At 34.5% G+C, this 26,973-nt stretch overlaps 1 long non-coding RNA gene across 1 annotated transcript in view; it reads right to left on the bottom strand.

The window, feature by feature from the left end:
- The window catches only part of LOC115610853, a 91,029-nt gene extending 65,493 nt beyond the window's left edge, over positions 1-25,536 (bottom strand). Inside the window, exon 1 of the long non-coding RNA XR_003992362.1 lies at positions 25,363-25,536. This is a non-coding gene — a long non-coding RNA (uncharacterized LOC115610853). The remainder of the gene's footprint in view (positions 1-25,362) is intronic.
- Positions 25,537-26,973: the final 1,437 nt, after the last annotated feature.

Below are 26,973 nucleotides of genomic sequence, written 5' to 3'. Positions count from 1 at the left end.
AAACATTGTGATATAATGCCAAATTAAGCAACAATATACTGAGTTTATTTCCAGCTTTTTAAGATGAGATCAATCTTCTAAATCTTATCCTCTGCTAGAGACTGTTGGAATAACAAATAATTTAATAAGCATGTAAACGAGAAGGCTTTATACAAATTTAGAAGATATTGGAAAGATACCTGGTAACAAGACAGTATCTTTGCTTCTGCTATGATGGTGATAACTGAAAATTTCAATTTCTGGAAACTAATTATCTCAATAATATATTTTAAAATATTCTTATATTCTCACCCTCAGTAATACACTCTATTTAAATCTCTAAAGAAAAATGATGGGCAAACACAAAATTGCCATTTCTGTTCCATTTGTTTCACTTCTTTTTACATCTGAACTCTTCTTTACAGGTCTGCTGTTCGCTGTACTGATTTATTGAGTCACAACTGACAACATTGTCCAAATTACAGCTGAAGTAACACAAACAGCGATAAATCCATGAGAAGCCAGAAGATAGAATATCCGAGACCCTTCTGGACAACTTGCCTAATAAGACCAAAACATTAAATCCAAGATGAAGTTTACACATGTGGCGTATTTATTCTTCTGCTTGTAAGAATGATTATGCTATGACTATGAAAATAAGATTTTTGCCAAGACCAACAGTGGTATTTTTATCAAAGTTATGTAAAAAATACGTCACATATATTTTTGACATTATATGACATTAGCTTGAGCAAAGTATTTATCAGATTGCATGTATTTTTGCCTTGTAACAAATACAAAAATTTGATGTTTTCTTTCAGAAATGAAGAATTAAAATTCCTGTAAAATGTTGTTTCATCTTACAGCAATTTGAAGACTATTCTTAGTGATCAGCACAATGGAGCCATCTATAGATACTGCTAGAGGTATATCCTTTCTTTGCATTCTCAGGAAGTTCTCAGGAATTTAACTTCATACTGTGAGAGTCTTGAGTTGAGAAAACCAGGTAGCACTGAATAGCTTTATGATTTGTGATTATATTCCCTGGAAACCACTGCATAGGAATATAATGTTCAAAACTTGACTTTCCATGCTGATCTAGTTTCTCATATGTATTGCCGATAGGCCAGGAAAAAAGGCAAAGAAAATGCATTAATTACTTATTCCTACAAGTAGACATGGACAGAGATTTAGGAGGTTTGCAGCATTACTGACCCTGTAATTCTATTCTCAGTTGGCAGAGAATTTCCTGTGTCTGTAGGAAGCGCTTCTTTAATGCTAACTTAAATGCTAAAATAAATAACAAAACAAACCAAATTTAGTTATAAATTACCTCAAAATTTTTGGATGATGACAGAAGCAAATAGCAGAATGCAGACTGCAGGTAATCTACAAGAAAACTGAATTAGCTAAATATTTTATCATATTAGTTGAAAGCTTAAGACAGTTATTTGAAAGTCCTGTTCCTCATTCCAGTTATTTCCAGTAATATCTGGAAAAAACATACAAAAACTTTTGAACTTTTTGCTTTATTTTATTTTGTTTTCTGTGTACAGTTTAAATCCATAAAACCCCATAAATTTTGCCTTTGAGTTTTGGCTGTGTTTGGTAAGAAATCCAGGGAAATTAACCAATCGTATTTTCTGCAGTTTTTTGAAAAGAGATTAAGAACCTTGGTCTGCTTTACAGAGAAAGAGAGAAAAGAGAAGCCATTTATGGAGGACACACAACATGGCCACCGCATGCAATCTGCCTCCCCTGTATTCCTTAGCATTCATGCTGAATTAAGGATGTAACAGATACACACTTGCCTGCCCCTGCTGCTACCTATCCATGTCCAACCCTGCTTTGAATCTATTGACAGCCTTTACTCTTGTAACCTGCTGTGGCCACAAATTCCACAAGTTTACTGCCCACTGAGAAAAAATACCATCTTTTTTTTGTCTAATTTAATCATGTGTCCTAGCAGTTTCAGTGATTGCCCTCTAGTCTTAGTTCTGTGAATTCTGGTGAACAGTTCTGTATTTACCACCAGTGTCCCTTCTCAGTTTTCTTTTTCCCAACTAAAAAGTTCACCCAAAATGCTTTAAACAAGCTAGTCCAGAACAAGTGTTAAACTAGGACACTTCTGCACAAAAATCCTTATAATTGCTAGGAATACAGTTTTGGTTTTTTTTTTTGGTTTGTTTTTTTTTTGTTTGTTTTTGAAAGCTGAGAAGATAGTTTTGCTAATACAGTGATGTGTAGTGTCCAAAAGATTTTAAATGAAACTTAGTTTAATTCAACATTTCCAAACTCAAACCTTCTGAAATTACAGAAGAAAAAAAAAAAAAAAAAAAGGGGGAAATGAGCAAAAAGAGTTAAAAGGTTGGTTCTGTTTGCTGTTATTTGTTTTTATTTAATAAAGGGCTAGACATGCCTTCTGGCTCACGGGACTTCAGAAACTTGCAGAACAGCCAGGTTTCTATAGTTGAAGCTGGGGTGTTCCGCAATGCTCCCCACAGTCCCGGTTCCAGCATCCAGCATGAGTGTTTCATATTTCATCGTCCCTTCGGACTTTTAATTTTGGCCCTACATTTGATTTGCCTACTGCATTTTCTATGGTTAATTTTCTTCTATTTGATTTTGGCTTTCTTTCCCCTTTAATTTCAATTCTTTGCAGTGTCTCCTAAAAAATCCTTAAATTAAATTTTCTTATTATATCAGAATGCATTTGAAATTTATCCGAATGAGTAGTTAAGAGTTGTAAAAAAAAATTAGTAATGCACAAGAAGCTGATGACAACTCTATGAGTACACACCTATTGTTGGTTATTTAGTTCTGTTTCGATCTCTAGTAGATAGGAACATTCTCTCTGGAAAAGAAAAACTACAGAGGACTGAAATCCATGACACTAGTAAGACAAGATGTCTCGAGTCATTCAGCTGGAATGTCCCAGTTTGTACCTGAAGAAACGAACATGCTGTGCCTTAGTGGAATTGATCCCTGTCCCTCCTGACTGTTTGGCTGGGACATACTGTCCTCCTTTTTCGTTACGATATGCATCTACCACATGAGAAAGTAATCGAGACTTAGGAGAGAATCCCCACAACGCACAATTGGTAGAAACAACACAGAATCGAAACAAGCCTAAGGACAGAAAAGAAAATCAAGACAAAAGGGCAAGGAAGGATCAAGAGAAAATCTTCTTTATCCTCCTACTTGCTGCTATGATCAGGCTGGTAGATGATCAGTAACAAAAGGCTGAAATTAGCCCCCAGGGTTATTCTTTTGCCAGGGACCAAAATACAGATCATACATATCTGGCAGCTTTCAGCCTCCATTTCTTTCATACAGATAGAGAAATGCCATATCTTTTGTTCTAAGACTGAACTCAATATTTTTGTTTTGGATTTTTCATCACCAATCCAAAACTTACTTAATCATAAAAGCTCTAATGATCACCCATTCAAACTGTTCCTCTAGGACTGAACTAGAATTTCTGTTGCTGTATTTTAATTCTTTTAATAAAAATTTGACTTTTTTCTCTAAAAGATCTGTTTGAAACATAAAACATAAGGAGGAATTCTATAGTCCCTGATATTCAGAAGCTTTAATCTGATGATTGTGACTACTCCATTTTCATAATTTATGCTTCTCTGATTTATACATTGTGCCTTAATTACAGCGACAACTACCGCTCAACAAGATAATCTATAAACCCTAATAGTTTCATATTATCTCCTACACCTGAACAGACTCTTCTACTTCTGAATAGAATATATACTACCACGAGAAAAGAGTAAACTGCCCTTATACTGTTCAAGAAATTAAACCCCTGGGAAAAACAACTCTGAGTCTTCTCTGTTGCTTGTGACTTTATTTTTTTTATTACTGAAAATCATTTTTTTCTAGAGCTAGATGTATCTTCTCTCATATACTTATTAAATGTTTGATGTTGGTCCTATTATTTTTCCTTATTTTAATCTATGTGTCAGAATAGTGACTGCCCAGCTGTCTTATTTTTATGGTTTATTCTTATGGCTTTGGTTTACTCTCTGTAGATGCCATTTTAAACACCCATTTGCTATTTTTTGAGAGATACCTTTGCCATCTTTACTGACTCGGATTATTTCCTAACAAAGGCAACATAGACGATATCTAAGATATTATACTTACGTGAAATAGTGTAGTTCAAACGCCTGATTTCACCCACTCAGCCTCCAATCAAGGTCCCTGGAAAAAGACTGGTTTTAATCACAAAACCGCAGAGGTTTCTGGAACCATTTTGGAAAGTCTAAAGAATTCTCATCTGGTGACTCCAGCTACTGCTTAGATTTGAAAGTCCACAAATTATTTGTTTCCCTTTGTGTGCAAGTCTAGTGACTCCTGAATGCTTTTAGGCTCAGACGCCTGGAGAGAGAAGGCTTGTTTTCATTCTGTTGACAGAGGCAGAGTTAGTAGGCCAACAGGCAGCCTCCAGACTTCCTGCCAGTATTACCATCCTCTGGCTTTAAGGTAACTTTTCTCTGGATAGAGGAATAGTTCAGTCTGTGTGCCAGCTAACTTCTCCCTCAAACTGCCAGAAAAAAAGACAATTAATGCCAGCTATGATGATATTTCTGATATGGGCACTATTCCTATGGGAGCTGGATTGAGTCCATTATAATCATTTAATAAAAAAAATGAACAGGTGGTGGAAAGTTTTAGTCATGCCAATTTGTGTTGGTATTTAACCAAGAACTTAATTGTCTTTTAAGCCATTATCATTCACTTCAACTATCCTTTGGGAAAAGATTTTGTGGTTACCTCAGTAGTGAAGCACCATCTAAGAAGGTGGAAGATACCTTCCCTACATCATAGGGAAAAAAATGTCACTAAGATATTTTCTAGCAGTAAGTCTATCAGCTACATATGTAGTGTAAAATTTTTATTATGAAACACATTTTTCCTTTATAGTGTACCAGTATTGATAATTTGGATTTGCCTGATCACATTTAATTATACTTTATGAAACTTAGATTTCATTACTTTTGTTTCTGGAGTGCATTATCCTGGAAGCACATCATTTTGTCCTGAGAACACAACTTTGTAATATGCATTTTCATGGTGCAAGCAGCTGTCCTTATTTAAGAGTAGCCATGTCATAACATAAAGAAGTTAAAACACTACAAAATTTTAAAGAAGGAGAGTAAGAACCCGTGTTAGTGTTTTATAACTGCAATTTAACCTAAATGATTGTTTTTTCCTTTAAATCAAATGTCATAATTTCTCTGTCATTTTTTGTATTTGCATTTACTGTATCTGCAATAAAGCCTTCTTCAGGTTTTTCAGATTTAAGCAGAATAAAGAAATAACACACATTTGACATTTTTAATACGAACAGATGAAATCAATAGAAATAAAAATGGTAATTTGTGCAGTAGAGCACAAGTTATTGCATCAGCTTCATCAATAAGATAGAATGTCTTTATATATGGCCATCATTTTACTTTATTAAATCTACATCTATGATGTAAAGCACTAGGGAATCCTCACAATGATCATGCATGTTTCAGATGCTTAAACATTACATTCAACCTCACTAAGTCTCAACCAATCATCCACACCACTAATATGATTGCAATGTTTATTTGCTTGCATGTCACTTATACAGCATTTAACAAGGAGAGAGAAAAAAAATGTAAGGACTATGTGGAAGCCCTCTTAGCTCAAACAACTAATACAGAGCAAAGGTGTACTTCTAAGTACAGCAAATATCAGTATACTGTAATTGGAAAGAAAATGGCTGTTATGATTTACCTTTTCAGAAAATAGACCAGTTCCAGACTGGAGGTTAGGGAGGGAGATGTCAAAGAAACAACATATTGCCATCTTAAACAGGCAGCACCTACATGAAATACTTCATAAAAATTCTTGATGAGCTACAACACTCAATCTACACAGGTAACATTTATAGCTGACTCAAACTCAATTAAGTTAATTAAGGTAATTTGTTCAACTTTTCGTGCCATCAGTATGAAGTCCTATGATGATAAGGTGTAATACAACACTACCACAGTAGTAAAGCAAGTAATGTAGGATATTTTATAACCATTGTCTTCAGTAACATCTGTTAGTCGGGCAGTATTTGCTAGAATAATAATGTAAGATTTGCTACCTAGGATACAAGTTATGACAAATTCAGTTGTAAATAATCTATTTGTCAATGTAGCAATTTGTTAAATGCATGGCAGAATTCCCTCTTCTCATGTTCTTCCTTTTCTTTTTTTTTTTTCCCTTAATTTTGGAAGACTAGACTTACTTTTTATTTCATTCATTTCTTTTTTTTTTTACATGTTATAGCATGGCACATTATTTTAAAACAAGATGAATATGTTTGGGAACGAAGCATGTTAGCAGTGAGAATACTGCCTTCAGATAGTAAGACTCAGGTTAGAGCAGTTATTCTGTAAGACTCCTCTCACAGGTCCTCTTTAGAATACAAGTTCTCTGCTATCACTTGACTACCTGCAAGCTTAAAAAAATCATGTAAGTAAAATTCAGGTTCCCAGCAACTCTACTTACAAGTATCTATGAGGCATTTCATCCATAATTTGCATTTAAGTATTCATTTTCCTCATCTATTTTTTCCACCTTTTCTACCTCCTCCTTCTCCTTTACCAAGCTCTTAAAAAATCTATAAATGAGACCACCAATATATTCAGCCTCCTTCTCCTTCTCTTCTACTCTAGTCTTTTGTTGTATATGCATACATAATAGGCATTGTAGAATTCAAAATGCTGATACAGAGTGCTGATTATTTTTTCCTGCCTTCCAATTCTTTTGATTTTAACTGTACTACTGAAAAGACATAGGAGCAGAGTTGGGTCTCTCCAGTGTGTGAAATGCTTTCCTGATTTTAGCAGACTGGGATATCTCTGACCTGTGCAGAGATGCTCCTGTCTGATGAGATCTCACCACTCTCCTGTGATGTTCAGGTAACTCAGATAACAAGAGGAGGCAGGTAGTTAAATTCCTTATCATACAGCACATGCTTAAAAGGTGAAAAGTTTAGTATCTATGGATTCTTAACTCTGCTGTTCCTAATCTTACTAATTCGACATCTCAGACTTAATGCTGCATTGATGTAAAGCTCTATAACCTTTCTCCATGCCTTAATAATACAATTTAAAATACCTTTTAATCATTTTTGCTCTGACTTTTTTCTCTTTTTTTTCTCCCTCCTCTCTTGATGTGGATACAAGAGGCAAATATATGAATATCTTGTGCTAAGAAGCCAAGTGTTTGTAAATAAAAAACTGAATACAATTTAACTTTAAATTATCTAAGTACTTCGATACACTCTTACCCACCATCTCTGTTGCTCTGACCCAGCATATGTAATTTCTCTTTACAAAAGTGAAACTGCCTTTACAGCAACAAGAAGAGAGTGCTCCTCACCCTTGAACAGGCTAGACAGTCAGACTATTGAGGCATCTGTGAATGTAGGCTCCCTCAGAATCAGGAAAAGTTGAATCCCTAGATTTCAAATTGATTTAAACCCCACATCCCATATAGGCTGCTGCTGTACAGTAAAACCCACGTATTTATTTCTCCTGCTTTCACGATTTTGCTTTGGTAAATCATTGGAACTTTCTCTTAGCAGAACTCCTTTCAGAAAGGAAAAAAAAAAATTATACATGCTGAAAGGATGAGCTAGGTAGCCATTGTACATTCATTCACTTCCCACTAACTACACTTTTTTTTTCCAAGCCACACGATAGTTAAGATTACAAATTTACAGTTCAGGTAATCATCTTTTCCATCAGTTTTTAGATCTTTTATTATTGTAGACTCATCAGATCTGAACAGAAAAAATACCACATCTTTTATAAATAAGCTGCTTGTACTCAGACAATTGTTCAACAAGTTTCTGCTACTTAAGGAGATAGTTCCAAATAGTAAAATAGTCTCAAATATATACATCATCCAGTATAATGTCTGGAATACAATTCACGAACAAAGGAAGGATGAAAAATCTCATTGAAATAAGTAGGACAGAGCAGGAAAGGATTTTGTTCTGGGAGCTTGCTCATCATCAGTAAAAAAAGTGAACAGCATGACAGCCTTGTAGGTTAGCAAAGTTAATGCCCTTTCTTTCTTAAACTTTTTTTCTCACATTTCAGGCACATTAAGTCAAATTTTGCCCTCACATGCATCACTGAGCTCAACAGGAGGACTCCTTATGCTTCCAAGGGCAAAATCTGTCCTACACTACTTTTGGACATTTTTTAATGTATTACTTTACCCGTAGTTACTTCACTTTCTTTAAAACAGACTTTTTCCCTTTTTTTGGAACACTCAACTTTTCCTCACATTAATAATTCATACTTTTCTGTGATCCCCTAAATTTACATTTTTCTCAGTTTTATCAAAAGATCTACAATTAACAGCTTTTATTTAGCCACAAGAGAGCAAATAAAAGTGTAATAAAAAACTTCCACCTTCTAAATTACTTGTTTTTAAATCTCATTTCCTCCACAGATGAATATTTTCATATGCAAAACTTAACTTGCCTACTGTTCTTGAATGATCACTTACAATGCTATTTTGAAAGGAGCACTTAATCAAAGTATACAAATATGTCTTTTTGATCATATGAAGCAAGCTGTTTGCAGATGGAAAAGCTTAGAAATTCTTTTCTTTGAACTGAAAGTGACATTCAAAGACATTTTTAAGGAGGAAAGAGTAATAAATACCAAACTTACATGTTTCTAAACAAGCAGTGATGTCTATTCATCTGGAACAGAAGTATAACAGAATATGCATTTAAAATATAACTAGTATTTCTGTATTTATATGCCTTGAGACATACGACTGATACAGGGAGCTTTACCAAAGCAAACAAAATTAACTATCATCTCAGCTGCTTATGCTAAATATACAGCATACTGATTTAAGACACTATTTTTTTTTGTAGGTTACAAAGTTTAACATGAAATTATTCAATTTTGAGAAAAGTTTGCTGATACATTTACACAACAAAATGCTCTCAATTTGCTGCCCGTAACTCCTTTTTGAAAAAAGCCATTAAATACATATAGTGATAACAGTGTTCTTTTAATGCTTTTTTAAAAGGTTTGTTGTGCTTATCATTCAGTTTAGCTGGATGCCTCACTTTTGGTCATGTAAGTAAGAATAAATTATAGTGGTTTTGCCAAAAGCGGGAGTTAAGACTGTCATCACTAAATATATCAGCTTTTAGGCAAATGCAGTATCTCTACAAATGGTCAAGACGGGCACTGAAGGTTCAGTGTGTAGCACCAAGATACTTTAGGTAGGCTGAATCTGCTTACTTGACCTTTAACAGTAACTCACAAAAAACAGTTCAGCTTAAAAATATTGGTGCCAATCTCCAACTATCCCATATGGTCAATATGTTATGTACTTGATGAGCTCTAGGTTGGGTGTTCATCACCATAGCAAAACACTAGTAAATAACACAAAAAGTGCCTTATCCTATGTTTTTATAAGATCTGTTTCAGTCTTGCAGCAAATAGAAGTCTATGATGGTACATGAAACACACAGGTAAATAATTCTAATAGTGGAAAAAAACTTTTCAATCTCTATTATTTTCATGCCCTCTAGTAAAAAGCACACACACACAAAAAAAAATAAAATAAAATAAAAATTCCAGGTCAGTTTTTTCCTTGCAAAGCTGTATATTCTCCATACATTCCCAGATGCCTTGATACAAAGACAGATCAGGGAAATAATACAAATATTTCTCAGGCAGATCATCACATTTGTACTTGGCTAAGTGTAGGACACTGAGGCTTTTCTTCCCCTAAAGAAAAAAAAAAAAACACCCAAATAGGGAGTGAATAGTCTTTTACTGGCTCATTAAACATTTTGCAAGCACTAAGTGCAGCAAGTTGCATTCCCCAGAGTAATGCAAAAAACTACATTTGGCCAAATGGCTGCCTGGATATAAAAATATTTTTATTGGAAAGCTGCTGGTGCCAACAGAAAAATGTGATTCCCATTTTCACATACTTAGTGGTTGTGGACATTCACTTGCAAGTAGCTGTAAGATATCACTGGCAGCACTGCATTAGGATAATGTGGTTAGAAAACAAAACTATGTTTGACTACAGGAATAGCTTCTGGAATATTTTACCAAGTGTTTCACAGGGATCAGAACAGACAGGCAAATGCATTCAGCTACAGAAGAAGGCCTGATGTTATTTATTTTACCAGGAAAGAAGTGCTACTCTGGAGAAATAGCACACAAACTGAGTGTTGTCTGTTCAAAGTGCTCTGGAGAACAACTTCACTAACACTGACACTCCTAGTATGAACAGCGGTCAGAGATTATAGGAGTCCTGAGAATATTTTCTGTCATTACAGAGCGTACATTTTAAGTTGCCACAAGCCTACAAAATACAGTGTGATTGTCAACACTTTTTCACAGCTTTAGAGTCAGATACTGGCAGAACACAAACCAGTAGAAGGAACAGTGACTAACTTATGACAGTCCACATTCAATATTTGCCAGGAGTTAGTTCTCCCATACTACCTGTCTTCCATGACTTGCTTCTAAAAGCTGCAATTTTTGTGGGAAAGAAAAACCCACAATGTGCACTGCATTCGATAAGGGTAGGAAATCTTAAAGTAAGCCATTTGTTTAGCTTGGCAATACAAAAATAGAGTGTTCTCATGTAACTTATTCAACAATTGAGAAGTGCTATCTATTTCGATTGCTTTGATTGCTTTTTTACAAATGTTATAAAATACTCTAGCAGAAATAATGCAAATATTTTATTAGACACGTACAGTAACACTGCATTATGAGCTCTTAATCTTTCTCAGTTAGAAATATATTTACCCAAGAGCTCACTGTTGACTTGGTTCTGATCCCATGGTAGTCAGTATAAATCTCACCATTGTTAAACCAACAGAAATAATTGGAAAGCCCACCCTTAATTAATATATTATTATCACGTAGCATGACTCAGTACAGGAGTATTGACTCTGATGAGATACGAATCTTCTTTATAATAGCCCAGTACTTTACTGTGATTAGGAAGAGGCTCCTCTTCTCTTTTCTTCCTGCTCCTTTTATAATTTCCCTCTCTTCCTTTCCCCTTTCCCTTTCCTTTCTTTTTTCCTTTCTTTCCCTCTTTTTCTCAGCATGCTTAACTATCCCACTGTAAAGACAGAACACTCACCAACTGAATGATCTGAATGATCAAACATACCGAAAACCATGTAATTTTTTTCTTAGGAATGAACATCTTCCTGAGACATGCAAATAGTGTGAAATATTTTCTAAGATCAAGTTTTCAGAGCGACACCACTCTCTACAGCAAGTATTAAAGATATATGATCACTTTACTTATTACTTCACGATCATGTCTTATGGAAAATAACTCGTGTTAATTCTGGGGCTGACTGTACCATTTTAAAATGTTACTTTAGTATGTTTTATAAGAGTATAAAACCATTTCATTATTCTTCTGATCAAAGAAAACAGGAGTAGTCTGTGAGGCAAGAAAAAATGAATGCCGCAGTGCCTCATTCAGGAGGTATCAGATATTCTACTTCTGTAGACAGAGCAGAATGAAACCTAACAGCATCAAATAACAGCAAATTCAGAGGACGGTGGGCATACAATTATTCGACACTAAGCCAGACAACTGGCACTGAATGTCAAACAAATTATGTTTGCATTACAATAGAAATGGATTATATTTGTATGAAAATCCCATTTGTATAACGGCTAACTAAAGACAGTTAGGAATCAAAATAACTGGGTCAGAATGAGAGAAGAAATATAGAAAGATAACTGGTTTTCATATGAAATATTTGCCAAAGGGCATGATATGATTATTAAATTAGTGAGCAAGTATTAAACCAATTAATGCGTTATCAGAAATTAGTGATTGATAAACTACAGTGTTGTAAAAAGAAACTTTTCCCAGGAACAGTTTGCGGTGGATGGCAATTGGCACATTGACAGCGGTAATTGTGTGTCTCTCGTGAGTTGAAATTTACAATCCTGCTTTGTTCAGCAGATGTTTTAATTACAAGCTTGGGACACGCAGATGTTTTTGTGCAGTCAGGGAGAAAAATCCTCCACGATGTCACAGAATTGCAGGAGTAAGGTTGGAACTGATCTGCAGATTGGCACAGTCCATCCTCCTGCACTGAAGCATGGTTAGAAACACTCAGACCTCTGGCAGATGTTTGTTTTTAAAAGTTTCTATTAAAGGAGAGATTTCACCATTTCCCTAGGGAAGTTATTTCCTTCTGCTTAATTATTCTTTTTTGCAAAAATGTTTTCTGTGGTATGTAACGTAAATCATCTTCCCTACAAATCAAACCTATTTTGCCTTAGGAGCCTTGTGGAGCCAGAAGTAAACATATGCGTATGTGAAGACTTGTCTGCCCCTTTTTTCTCTTTGAAAGGATTCTAAATTCCCTAAACAGCTTAAGATTTGGGAGCCTGCACTCAGTTTTGATGTGTGCTAGACAGCTGCCTGCAACACCAGTAACGTGTCTACTTTACGTACCGAAGGAAAATATTTATTTGGCAACAAGTCTCACCAACGCCCAGATACAATCCAATGTGGAGAGAGAGAGAGAAGAAAAATCAGAACACCTAAAGATAGGTGGGATGTTTATTTTCTCTGCCCATCTCTTTCTTTAAACTGAGGTTCCCAAAATACAAACATTTCATAAACACTGTTAGAAGCATGAAAAAAAAATATGCAGTAATTCGCCAGTATATTAATCTAATACTCTTGTTAAATACAACTCTAAATGAGATATGCATCCCATAATAAATTAAAATCAACTTTCTGATGCACAGGAACTATTCTTTCAGTATCTTTTTTAGGTGAGTCTAGCTGTTTCACATTTTGTGGGCACATTTGACTTTTCTCTCTTAAATACAGTACATTAACTAGCCCTTTAAAATACTACTCTGCTATACAAAGATAATCAATTTGAAATCTGCAGTCTGAAATGTTTGCACCTTTATCTGCATCTTCTTATATATGTTTAAAAAAATGTAATTGAAGGTACGCGAACATAGAAGAAACCAACAAAATGTCTGTACAGAATCATGTTCATGAAAGACCCCTATAGTAATTTAGTTGAAAAATCTTTTCCATTTTGAATGCCTGCAACTAAGTGACCAACCCTGGAGGTATTTTTTTCCAAATCTGCACTTTCATTTTAAATTGAAATCAGCTAGTTGTACCACACTTCCCTAGGTAGCTACCAAACTGTGGTATGAAACTATGCAGGAAGTCCTAGTAAAGCCAGACTAGATCATACCTATTATTTTTACCTTAACCACTCTGCCTGTTTTCTGGTTGAAGAAGAAAATTTGATTCAATATTTGTTATTTGTTTGTTTCAAAATTTGTTCTTGACAAGTCCACAGTGGCTTTCCTTATCACCTTTTTATCCCCTAGATGCTTAAAAATTTATTCATAATTTGTCTAGGTAAATTTCTGTATATAGATAGGCTGATTGGTCTTCATTTCCCAAGCATCATCCTTTTCTTCTTTAAAGTCCCTATGTTTACCTTCTGCCACTCCCCTGGGACTTCTCCCACTCTGCCTTAGTTCACGGGGATAACTGCTAATGTTCAGATACTTCTTAGGCTACTTCCTTAGAGACTCTGTGGTGAAGTAAGGAACTGACCTTATTTTACTACTTTCATTCACCCAACTCATATAAACATTCCCTTTCCTGCTTTTCAATACTCCATAGCTTTCTTCAATTTCTCCTGTTAACTACACTGGTTGCTATTAAGCACTAGAACTGTATTTTGTTTTGCCTTCCTCTAATTCCTCATGTATCCATGTGAGCTCTTCTGGTTGTTTTTATGTCTTTTGCTAGTTTTCCTTTGTATTGTTTCTTAGACTTCCCGGTTATCGTCACATAGTTAAGCTAGCCTTAATTTTTATACGTATTTTTGTCTACTTTTACATGACTCCTTCAGTTTTATTTTCAGATTCTAAAAGAAACCTTAATGCTTCCCTTTTCTTCTGCTACACCTTTTCCTGTAACCATTTCTGCTGCACTTTCCATGCCAAGTGCTCTCAGAGGCCACAGTTTTGAGTGAATATTCTACTAATGGGTACTCAGAAGAGAACACTTTTGTGCAGTGGTTGTAAGTGAAAGGGTGCTATCCCAGTTTAAATTCTCAAGACAGTATTGAAAAAATTCTAAGTAAGTGAATTGTTCCCATCCTGCTGCTCTTGCTTCTTTTTCACTTCTTAGAACTATGAACTGAATCATGTGACAATTTCTTTTCAATTGCCTGCCAGCCTTCCCACACTCCATCTGCTCTCTACCTTTGAAGTGAACATTACATGTAAGTTGCCTCCTCTGAGATAAGAAAATGGCCTCCACGATTTCGAGAACTTGTTCATGTCTACTGTGTTACCAGTAAACACCCAAGCAATTCAAGTGCCTCCTTCATTAGAACAGGGCATGTTCTTTGAATGCTTCCTGCAATTTCTCCAAACCCTCATTCGCTACTCTAATTCAGTATCTGCAGTCAGTACAGGATCCCTGGTCTTAGCCAGTCTTAGTCTGGCTCTCTATTCTTCCTCTAATTTAGGTAAGCAAACCACTTCACCTCTCTGAGAATTTAAGTTTTCTAGCCAGCATTAATAAATGGGCTTAAAGATGGTTATACAGTATATTCATAGAGATTGAAACTCAGAAGAGTTTTTCAAACCCATTCCCCATTCACCCCTGCTCTGTGACCTACTGAAAAAGGATTAAACTGTTCCAGCCTCAAAGCAGCTTACTGTTATGCTCACATTAACAGCAATAAAACACTAAGTAGACTACAAGGCCTAGGAATGGGCAAGGCCAGATGACATGGAACCCTGAACCAAAAGGGTGCAATCAAATTTCTCACAATCCCATGAACACAATCCATTTTGCAGCAATTAAAGAGTTCATCTTTCAGCTTAGTTTAGTTACTCCTATTTAGCTATTTTGTTGGAATATTCCATTTTCCAATACAGAATAATTTCACTGTGTAAGCTGACAATCTGATTCACTGTCACTCCCTCCCCTACTGTTTACAACCCCCTCTCCCCACCCTTTGATCCTTCCACACAGTGAGCTCTCTAAATAACTCAGTGAATTAATTTTCATTTGTCGTACAAAAACCATCACCTATTCAGATCTTATCTACTGACTGTATCACCACACTTCACATCAGATGACTTTAACGGGGACCACCAGAAGCATTTTACTTTCTCAAACTGAGTTCAGAATCTTGATTATAGCTTAGAAAGACATAAAAAGAAGTATTTCTCACATTATTATTAGTACATTTATCTGGAAGACAGATTTAATCCTACGAAGTGTTAAGAGGCTTAATAAAGGGTCTGTCAAGTATTTTCGCATGCTCTGATAAATGCCATTATGTGCATGCCAAATGAATACTATAAATATGGATGATTAAAAAATTAAGAACGTATTTGTTCATCTTTCATCACCAAGAGATGAATTTGCATTTTGATTTTTGCATTTTGAAAAGCAGTTTGTATTGAGCTAGAAAACCTCAAAAGAAAAAATAAAATAAAGTAAAATAAAATAAAATAAAATAAAATAAAATAAAATAAATCTCTGACCTTCAGATAGAGAAACTTGATAGTTTTGATTATTTTGGGGTTTCTAACTTAGCATTTGACTATTGAAATTTCAATGATAAAGATCTACAAACAGGGCTGACTACTGTGAAAAACAGTGAGACGGTATCATCAAGTTCCTCCTGTGTTTTTATCAGAATATGAGCAAACTTGATTGCAGCTTCTTCTCAATTAAAAAAAACCCCACAAAAAACAAATCCTCTCCCCTCCCCCCAAAAAAAACCAAACACCACAACCAAATCTGTAGTAAAGGGTTCAACAAAAATTGCAGACAAGGTGAATCATTTCAGCAGAAAATCTTACAAGTAGTAAATTTCCTAATGTGAGATATTAAAGTATTAATTAGAGGGCTGCAGGCTCCACCAGGATTTAAAGAGACATCTCCCTAGTGGAAAGTTAACAATTTTCAGATCATGGAAGACATTCTGAAGCTAAAAGCTTCATGGCTTTTAAAGCACTTTTTTTATTTCTTCCTTGTTTGTTTCTCTGTGTGTTTTGTTATTGTTATAAGATCTTTCTAGATATTAGGATGCTTTGTTTATTCTGAGAAGAAAGAATGAACTTTCATGTGATGTGGTCTCTACAACTCATATTGAAGAATATGCTACTTAGAAGTCAGGAAAGATTGATAAAACAATTAGCTTAAAAAGGATTCTAAGAGAAACTTCTTCGAAGTATTCAAGCTTCCAGCAAATTATATTGATCTAAATCCTACCAGATCAGAGGATCTTAAGAAATAGATGATAAAAGGGTGACTAATGGGCAAATAAAACAAGTTAGCATTCCCGTGTGATGACTTCAATCACAACACAGTTATATTTCCTTGTCTAAAATGTACTAAGTTCAGTAGGCTTTAAAAGCTGTAAAGATACTGGTAGTTTATGTAACTAGTCACTTCATGTCTCAGTCAACTACTTTTCCAACTAGGTGCAAATTCATCTCAAGTGTTTTTAATCATCAATGGACAGGGACCTTATTAAAGTGATGATAGCCAATGCTTTAAAGTAACTCCACAGTATTGCCAGTTCCTTGAATGCACACTAATGCTAATTAGATACCCAAGTTATTTATCTAAAATTGTGGTCAATGGATGGGATTGATAGCTGCTACACAAAGTAGATAACCCTCTATAAAATCCAGCACTCTACAGCTGGATATTATCAGGATAGGCTCCTATGAATAAAAGTGGGGATGCACCATCTTTTTTAAGGAGAAAAAAAAAAAATATTGCCATATATATAAGCTTTTGAATGTTCCGTAAATTAAAAAGCACCCAAACTGTCACATGCTATGAACTGTCACTCCAACATCGCCTTGAATAGAAAACACTGTCAATCACACAGGACAAGTGTTTTTCCTTCCCTCCTGCTCTCTTAGTTTTCCAGAGCATGCTAATGACTGGCATGGAGAAAGACTTCCAGTCTGTACAGTGCTAAATTTAATGGAAGCAGCAAAACATACCACAAAGTAGGAAATAAATAGTATCAAGTAGAGAAAGGCTTTTTCATTTTCTCTTCCACTTATTCTCATATTGCATATTCTCATTCTGCTTGTGTTGTTATCAGTAACAAAACACCTTAGATGAGGTAACACCAGTACTTTTAAAAAGATTGTTAACGAGACTACCATAAATCAGAGCAAATTACTTTTTAAAGAACAGTTTCTAGACTGTAACTCCCATCTAAATACTTTCTTGTAGCCAACTGTACAGATATCACCAATGTCGAATGCAAGTTGATACACACTTTATATCCACAGATTAAGAAAAAAAAAGTTTGTTGTTCTGAATTTTAAATGTGTTCCTTGGCAGACAAAGAAAAATGTCTATCTGACAGCCAAAATGACTGAGAACAGTAGTGATAACTCAGTTATTACTAGGGAATTTCTAATTTCTTCTCTTCATAAAAGTTTAATGCTTGACTTTAATTTTATGGTTTCTAAATTCACAAGGAGACAGCCAGAATTTCAAAACCGATATACATTTACATTTCTGAGAATGGAAATGAATCTGTTTATCTTTCCTTCTTGAGTATAAATGGCCTTTCTATAGACCTTCAAAGTTAAGTGAATAGTGCTTTAAATATTTTAAGAATTGTATTTTATACTGCTGATATAACTTGGCATTTTGCCAAGAAAAACTCTGTTCTAATGATCAATTGCTTTGTATTCCCTTAAAGAAAATTAGCATAGCCCAAAAAATGCAGTTAAATCCTTCTGACATTTAAACTATCAAATACATATGAGAATTAAACTGGTTTTAAACAGAATGGTAAGACAGAGCTTTATGACGGTTGTCCTTTTCAAGAAACTTTTTGTGAACTTGTGAATCTAAAACCTTAGGATAAAGACCTTATAAATATAATTAAAGTGAATGCAATTCTAAGTCCACACACATCCATAATTGGTATCACTAATTTAGAAGCATAATATTAAAAAAATAATAACCTACTCTTCATGTATGGATACAAGTATTAGAAACAAAAAGATCTTGAGTTTGAGTGCTAAATAAAAAACCACAAATATATTTTAATTTTCAATGGGAAAGACTTCCTTTTCACACTTATCTCTTAGTTGAAAAGTAACTAAATACTTTTTTTTCCTGCTATTAAAAAAAAAATCAGAAGAGACATCTCCAGTTGCAAAACGAATGGTGCTTGTTACATGTGATTATTAAAGAGAATAACAAGGTGTCTCTGATCATTTACATTAACTTTTCAGTGAAGATTAATTTTGTGACTAAATGCTTTCTAGTACTTCTGATTTGCTGTGTCAGATCTCAATCTCTGTATGTCCTCACGCTCTCCTTTTATCTTTAGGGAATTGTTCCCCAACTGTAAAAATATGAATACAATCTCAAAGCTACATCTAAAATTTCTTGCAGTTACAATATGGCTGACTAGTCCTCAGTTGGAATCAGTATTATCAAAAAAATTCCATTATAAAACTATCCCCCAGAAAGACAAAATAAAGCTGATATTAATTCCTATTCAATTCAGGAAGAATTACCTTGATATTCTACTGTATTTTTGTAAAGAAATTGTCATTAAGAGGTAGTTATTTCAAAGAGTTGGCATTCTCCCATTGCCTCTCTCGCTTTCCAGTTATACCAAGATTACCTCTGTAGAAATTACACACTTAAATCAAAATAAAATTCCTTTTGCTGAGAGGATAACCTAGTGCTGGATCTTTCTGGATATATGTTTGTGCTGCAGGTTTGTATCAGCACTAGTTCGTACCACAATATTTGTACTACAGGCTTGTACCACAGTTTTTGCCCAAGTACAATGCACTTTATTTCTGGTTTTGATGGATGGATAGCAAATGTGAGAAGGTGAAATGGATTGAATACTTCAATCCATCTGCTGGCATGCCCTCTGGTATCTTGCTGCACCCAGAAACTTCAATGCACAGTATAAAATCACATCTTTAATCCTTCTGTTATCTACTTATATATACCTACCCTTCCAATCAGCCTTGTATAAAGATAGGTTTCTGATGTTATTTTTTCTAACAATTTTCCTATTGTATAATCTCTTGAATGTATTTGGCTATGTTGTTTTTTTCTGAGTAGGCCTGGATGTTTGCAAAACATTAATACAAAGTTTCAGTACAGGTTTAACATGGTTAGCTTAACGAGAGTATAAATGAGTACTGAGGGTTGAAAGACTTCTTTAAAACTCCAGAGGACATTTAATTCTGTCACGTAGTCTTGCTGTGAAACAGCAGAATTATTTTCTACAGTTCTACAGAAGACATAAGTAACAAGACTCTTTCATTACACAATTGGAAGCAGAAACTCTACAGCAAAATGCCTAACTCCATTTCTCACCAGATTTTTCTGATGTAGCTTTGTTATTACTGATCTCAGCCTCCTGTCATTTCTTTTCTTTTTGCTTTCACCAAAATGTGCATATAAAGAGTATGAAGTATTTTTCTCTAGACCTTCAGGATTTTACCAAAACTTTCTTTTTGAACCTACAAATATGATACAGCATTCAATAACTCCTTTCAAAGATATGTTATTTCCTTAGTATGTGAAAAGATTTCACTTCTGAGTGGAAAGAAATCACTTTATTTCCTTGTACTAAATTCCAATCTCAAGCAGTATTCTTTACTAGGCCTGTTCTAATTTTTAGAGCATAATCATCTCAACAGTATTTATTTTTACAAATACAAAATGAATCTTAGCATGAAAAATTAACTCTGCATAAAGCAAGAACTGAATTTCCAATGTAGCAACACTTCCAAGGTAATGTTTTAAAACATACAACACTTTAGAATGTAAATCTGCTTAGTTAGACATATGTGTTAAAAACAACCATCAGTTTCCTGGATGTTGCAAAACAGTTCAGTACTTCCAGCGTTAAACCATCACAATCATTTATTCTCACTGCTTTGCCTCTCCCTTTCCTGTCTGAAACTCACTATCATCTCCTGAATAGATTTCCTCCACCTTATCCACCTTTTCTCACATTCCTAAGGAAAGAGTTGCACACAGTCCAAGAGCAGCAGTCTGGAAAGTCTTATTTGAAGATTTACAAAGTTCAGAGGATGAAAGCTTCAAGGTGACATCTTAGCTTACCACACAAATAGTGAGTGCTGTCTTCTATGTGCATTGCCTTTTGTAATATGAGAAATTACTTAGGGGAAAAAAAAAAAAGCAGTGATTTAGACTGTTGTTAACATTTGTGTTTATATTTAACAAAATAAAATTGTATTTATTCATTTCTATTAAGACTGGGAAAGAGTTTTAATCCCTTTGATCACTTAATCTCTTCATATCGAAAGAATTACTAGTACCAGGTTGAGATTGGTTTTTAATATGTAACTGTAGGAGCTATAATAATTCAGCCATGGCTATTTTGTCTTATTTATACATTTTTGGTTTTCACAGACTTAATATTTATGTTAAAGAGCTGGAAAGGGAAGGAAAGAGATGAGGAAACGTAAAATTAATTAGTGGGTACTATCAGCTTCCTTCCTATTTGGAAAGCAAGCAGATAAACAGTATACTAATTTCTCCTGACTTGTATTCTAAAGGCTGGACAGTTTTCATCTTTTGTTCATTTTTATTTTCCCAAGGTCTCCTGCCTGCTTCCACTGTTTGTTCATGTCCTCAAGCCCCAGGGTTCAGCATTAGTTGAAAAATCTCACTTAAATCTGTTTTCTCACAGTACTGTAAATGTTATCCAGCTCTAATAAGTCCCTGAAGTGCTACAGTATTTTTCCATCTTATGTTTGTAGCATCCTATATGGATGAATTCAGATACTACCAACCTTCTGATTAATATATTGTGCTTATAAGTTATTCTAATTATTCTTAATTTTATCCCCGTAATTGATCTTAATTGATCTCCATACCATTGTATGCACTGTAGATTGGCACAGAACCATGGTATTATATTTCATATAAAGATTTGTATGTTGTAAGTCTAGTAGGGACTATTAAAATAATTTCTGAGCTTATGCACAGTGCATGTCAAGTAAATACTGCATCAAATTTTTGACCGAACTTAAAACACAACCTCTAGAATTATATATTGTCTACATTTAAGATTTTGATGAGTGGGGGATTCACTTTGTAATTTATTACCATTAGTGGAAAAACCCTTTAATAATATTTCTAGTTTAACCAGAGAACCACTGTTTGTTTGCCAACCACTTGATCTTGCTATGACTTTTTCTTCAGAATGAAGGGCTACCTATCGACAAAAGTCTTTTTTATATATGTTATATATATTACACACAAATATATTTATATATATTTATATATAATATAACCCAAATATATTTTTATATATATAATATATATTATGTATAATATATATTATATATATTTTTGTTTATATATTTTTGTATATTTGTGTTAATATATCATAATAAAATTATCTCCCAAACTAAGCTGGGACAGATGAAGAAGAGTAAAAGAATTAAACTCTTCTGTACCTCAGAACTTCTGATTCTCAAATCATTCTGATGGCTTTTTTTTCTCCTTTGAGATAATTTCTAATTTGTGAACTTCCTTTCTGTATTGTAGGTACTACAGCAAATGTCTTCTGGACTTGTGTATCCGCCTCAGCAGAATATTGACTTAATTATTTCCTTCTCTATAGTTTCGGGTTGACCTTTGCGCTCTCAAAATAGTATTTCAACAGCACTATCTACAACCAGGACATCCAAGACATTTTCCAAATCAGTATGCAAGATAACAGACAGTCTCTCTTCCTAGAAAGGTGACTTCCATTACATCTCAGTCTGTTTACGCAACTGTGACTACAGCAGTAAGGAAGCGCATGATAAATTCAGAGCTGACCTTCCATCATGACTCAGCAGTTATACTTCCTAGGTAGGCTTCCAAAAATCTTTCTTTAGGCAAGACATCCAGCTATCTAAAATACATATATGCCTAAAATTGCTTCTTTGAAGTTATTTTTGTATCTTATTAGACAAAATATTAGTTTTCCAAGTGAGACTATTTGACAGTAGTTAAATGGATCCTTGTTTTCAATAATGACATATTGTAAACAAAAAAAAAAAGAATTCCCAGTTTCAAGTTCATGACATAATTAAAAAATTAAAATTAATTCTTTTTTTTTTCCTTTTCCTCATTTCACTGTTCTCTGACACTTCCTTTTTTGGATTATTTTCATCCATTCATGAAGTACTGCATAAAGGGGACTCCCACATAGGAGGGGCAAAACAATTACAATAAACTATTCAGAAAGTGAAGCAAAAAGTTTGAGTCTTCGAAAAAGACTTTTTCTTAACTCAAAAAGCAATGAAGAAACATAGCATGTTTAAAAAACAAAACAAAACAAAAACAACAAACAAACAAACAAAAAAACAAAAACAAAACAAAACAAAAAAAACCCCCAACCACCACACAACAAATTGTGGCTCCCTGTCCCTCCCTTTGCTATTTTATATCACTTTTTAGTCCTGATTCAGGGGACTACTTTATTTTAACTGAATAACTTGCCTAACAGAAGAGGAATAACAAGACTAAGTACAGAAACTGGGTATCAGCGTGATTTATTCTTCCCTTCTGCCTTCCTACATATTCACTAATCCACTAAACTCAGCATCTGAAGAAGTAACACTCAAACACTCCTCTTCTATACTTCTTCACCACTGAAAAAAGGACAGTGTGGAAAGTGGGCTTTTGGGTTCACAGAGTTAATTTATTTTCTTTTCTGGACTGGTCTACACACAGAGTAAGTTTTGTTGCCTTCTTTACCCACGCTATCCAATAAACCACAGCCTGACTGTAACTAATAATACACAGTGTTCCCAAAAAGAATTACCTACTCTTTTAGCAGTAGATAAAAATCAAACTTGTATTTCCTGAAATCAGATTTCCTCTTACCCACTTTGCACTGTTGGTATCTAAAACATATCTGGCGTAATTATTCCTCTTAATTATTTCTATTTGATTGACACACTTATTCATCACATAGAAGTAAAAAAATAATTTTTTACTTTATGGCATTGTTTCAAATCCCTGGTCTTTATGCATGTAATGTAAATCTTTCTCATTTAATCTCTTTAAAGCAAGCCCTAAGAAGTATCTGAATGCTATTCCTCACTAATAATTATTTTATAAACCTCTGCTTCATTCTAGAAGAATTAGTTGAATTCCCTCTATAATGGCAGCGATGCAAACAGTAAGAGCTCACTTTCAGCAAAATCAAGTCTATCTCTTAGGAACACACTCTGTAACTGTCCACTGTGATTAATGTGTTACTGTTTGATCTAGTTTTTTTTCTCCTTTAAACAAACCACCACCCTGCATATCTTCAAACACATAAGACCATGAGAATGTCAAGTTCCCCAGGATATTGCGTTATCAGAATTATACTGAAATCTTAGGGGAAAAAAATGTATTTTTGCTAACAATAACTACCTATTTTTTTCACCCTCGCATAAATATGAAATAAGGACTTAAACAAAGATGAACATACAATCAGTTTGACGCAGGTGCCATTTTTCTCACATACAATTACACTCTTTGTTTGAGTGAAGGCTGATTTGAGATGGGTGAAGTGCTGCAGAAAGAACTCTGCTCACTCAGAAAGTGAGCAAGGCATAAATTACTCCACTTCAATTTGGCCAATGGAAGTGAGGTAAATAACTATTATTTACTGCCCATTATTCAAACTTATCAAATGAAATAGCTGTCATTATTTTTCTATGCCTCCACTGCAATGCAATAAAGTTCTCCTAGACCTTAAATCTAAAGGATGGAGTCAGAAGTACCCCTATAATGCAGAGCAAGGAATGTGTTTTGCAAAGAAGTTCTTCATGCAAACACTCTCTCCTCTCTTTGCCCACTTCAGTGTAAAAATAACACTGAAGTGTTAAAGGAAGGGATATACCCTTCCTTTATATCCCCCACATCAGAGTTATTTTTAATCTTGAAAGCACAGACTATAATTTAAAATGAAACTCAACTTACTCTCCTAAATCTATACTTGGTTTTCATACTTATAATTTTATAGAATTTATATGCATATAGATTTGCACACCTGTATGCACACATATGAATTATTTCCCATCTATACATGCAAACCAAACTTACATATAAAAAAAAGTAAATTGGAAACTAGACAAGTTTCTTCATAGGTAATGCACAGATAGAATCATAGAACCATAGAATAGTTAGGGTTGGAAAGGACCTTAAGATCATCATAGATATGCTTAATTACACACCAGCTGAATACAAAGCAGCTTTTATTCTAATGAATACGTCTCCTTTTGAAATCAATGTAAGACACTGAGTGACCATGTCTTGAACATCAAGACATTCAAAGATATGTAAGTCTGAACCTAGGAAGCTACCATGAAATGTGCAATTTTTAAAGCATGTCCAGCACACAATGAACTTATCTCTCAATTTAAACACTAAAATTAGGTAACATGAGATATTCCGAAATACTTCTTTAAGCAGTTTCACACTCCTTGCATTCTGATAATGTTGATATTATCTGTGACACCTATAAAGATTATACCAAAGATAAGAAAAGTGAAACTAGCAGCTTCTGTGACAATGAATGACTCAAGGCACTGTAAAGACCTCCTTATTTCTTTTTAAGAGGCAACCAGTTTTGTTGTTTGGAGTTTTATTTATTTTTAGATTTTTCCTTATATGAGAGAAGTACACAGCCAAACGAAGAGGAAATAAGTAAATAAGGCTTTTGTGACCACTGTAAATACTACAGTCTCTGTTTTTAAGCAGTATTCAACTTTAGCTTTTTTTTCCTGTGTCACAGCAATATTACATGTGTAATCTACAAAATAAGCTTCTGCAGACAACAATGGGTTATTCATCACATTTGTACATAGAATAGGGGTGGAATTTCTGTCTAGATGTCAATCACACTGTATGCATTAGTTTGAGGATTGTCAGTCTGCTGCGGTTAATTGGTGTTGAGAGCAGCAATGGAACTATCACCCAGGACTAGTTCCAGTAGTACCAGACACACAAAAAAGCACACTATGTAGTGAAAAGCTGGTATTTCTCCTCCTATGACCATATATAGTTACTTCTACTCTATGTTCACAGCATTAAAATTTTGTGGATTTATAAATGACACCATAAAAATCAAATGATACCAGTCAACTTCCTTGTAATTTGAAAAGTCTGAATTTTAGTATTTCAACATTGACCTGATTGAAATACTATCCAGAAAGAAATTTCCAAAGGATATGTGGGTAAAAGAAGCTGTGAGCGTACCTTTGTCTCAAGAGGTTTCTGTTCTGTCAGTCTTTATTTCTCCATCTTCTGATTCCTCAAACCTTGTTTTATCTTGGTTACAGAAATACAAGTGAACTTAAAATTTCCCGAATCTTTTATCTTTAGCCAGTTCATAAGCATTCTATCAAGGTTGCTTAAAACACCATCTTTAAAGTTTCTTTTGCTACAGGAAGAGCGTAACATAACTTTGAGGCTAGAGAGGGTCATAGTATTTCCAACAGAAGTAGATCTTGGCAAAAGTGAAATTCTAGGAACAGACAAAGAAGATTTCAGAAACTGACATGCATTACATTACAGACTGACATTTGGCTGGGGTTTAAACAGTAGGTGACCCACTATTAACAGACTGATCCAGATCATCTTCGAGGGTTAACAATGAGTGCCAATCACAAACCAGCAGACAAGACTAGTGCCTTGCTGTGTGAATGACTAGGATTTAACTATGTGGAATGAAATCAGAGACTCACAGAAGCAGCACACGGTGGGGTGGGAAATTCACAGTATCATGTGGAAGTGGAGACCAGAGCCACATCCTAGGGTGCAGAAAGAGAAGGAAGGGTAGGCTTCAGTGTTGCTCTGCAAGTCTGTGTGGAGACTGAAGGATAACATCGGGGTATTCACTGAGGTGGAGAGACATCAAGACCCAACGCATATTTAACACAGAAATACTGGAAAGGTTTATTTTCATTCCAACACAGAATAGAAACAAGAACCTTAAAAGCTATGGTGAAACTGAATTGTTCTCTGAACACCTGATTCAGGGACTGCTTTTTTACCAATATCACAATTACATTCTCATCAGACGAACATCTTATCCAGATCAGATGTTGTAGGAGACAAAGTTATTTCTGTTCTTAGCAGAAACAAACTACAGGAGTTCTTGTATTGTTACCTCCCCTCTGCAAGTTTGGGTTTTTTTTGTTGTTGTTGTTTTAACTTTTGTGCTATTTTTAAAGGAAGTTCTTAGATTTATGAGTCCTGAAAATAATAACAATAAGAAAAAAAATAATAATCATAATTTCTGTAATTTTTGTGGTGCTTTTTTTGGTGGCAACTATGACTGCAAAAGAGCTTCTATGCAAATCAACTGCTGAATTTTAAGTTTTTTGAGTTTCTATGTACATGATTTCCAAAAGCATCGTTAAATCACTATTGACTCTAATAGAAACACAGTTATGCTAGTGATCACTTAGCTTGCTCCTTTGGTTTTCTCATCACAGTTTTTTTGCTGATGCCTGAATTACATGCATTTTTTGCTCTCCTTTCTTTCAATGAAAGTTCTTAGATGTGTTTGCTAACACATTTGATGTGTCTTTTCTTTGGAAAATTTATCTAAAATCAAGACTATCTAAATAATTGGTGAAGACAGCTTGTGAGTATTAGATGTTTTTCTAAGAACTTTTAAGTAACTGATAACTATAACTAGACAAGTTAAGAGTTTACACTAGATTTTTTTTTCCCATGTTATATATCTCTTAAATGATTTTACATTACTGCTGTATTAAGAAATGTATGCACAAAGAACAGCAAGACTTCGAATAATCTAAAATTCTAAATTTCAACTAGCCTCATTGTTTCAAAGCCAGTTGC

Source organism: Strigops habroptila, chromosome 7 (assembly GCF_004027225.2).
Source record: "Strigops habroptila isolate Jane chromosome 7, bStrHab1.2.pri, whole genome shotgun sequence".
Classification (NCBI taxonomy): domain Eukaryota; kingdom Metazoa; phylum Chordata; class Aves; order Psittaciformes; family Psittacidae; genus Strigops; species Strigops habroptila.
The sequence above is the reverse complement of the archived record's forward strand: the minus strand, read 5'-3'. Positions and strand labels throughout refer to the sequence as shown.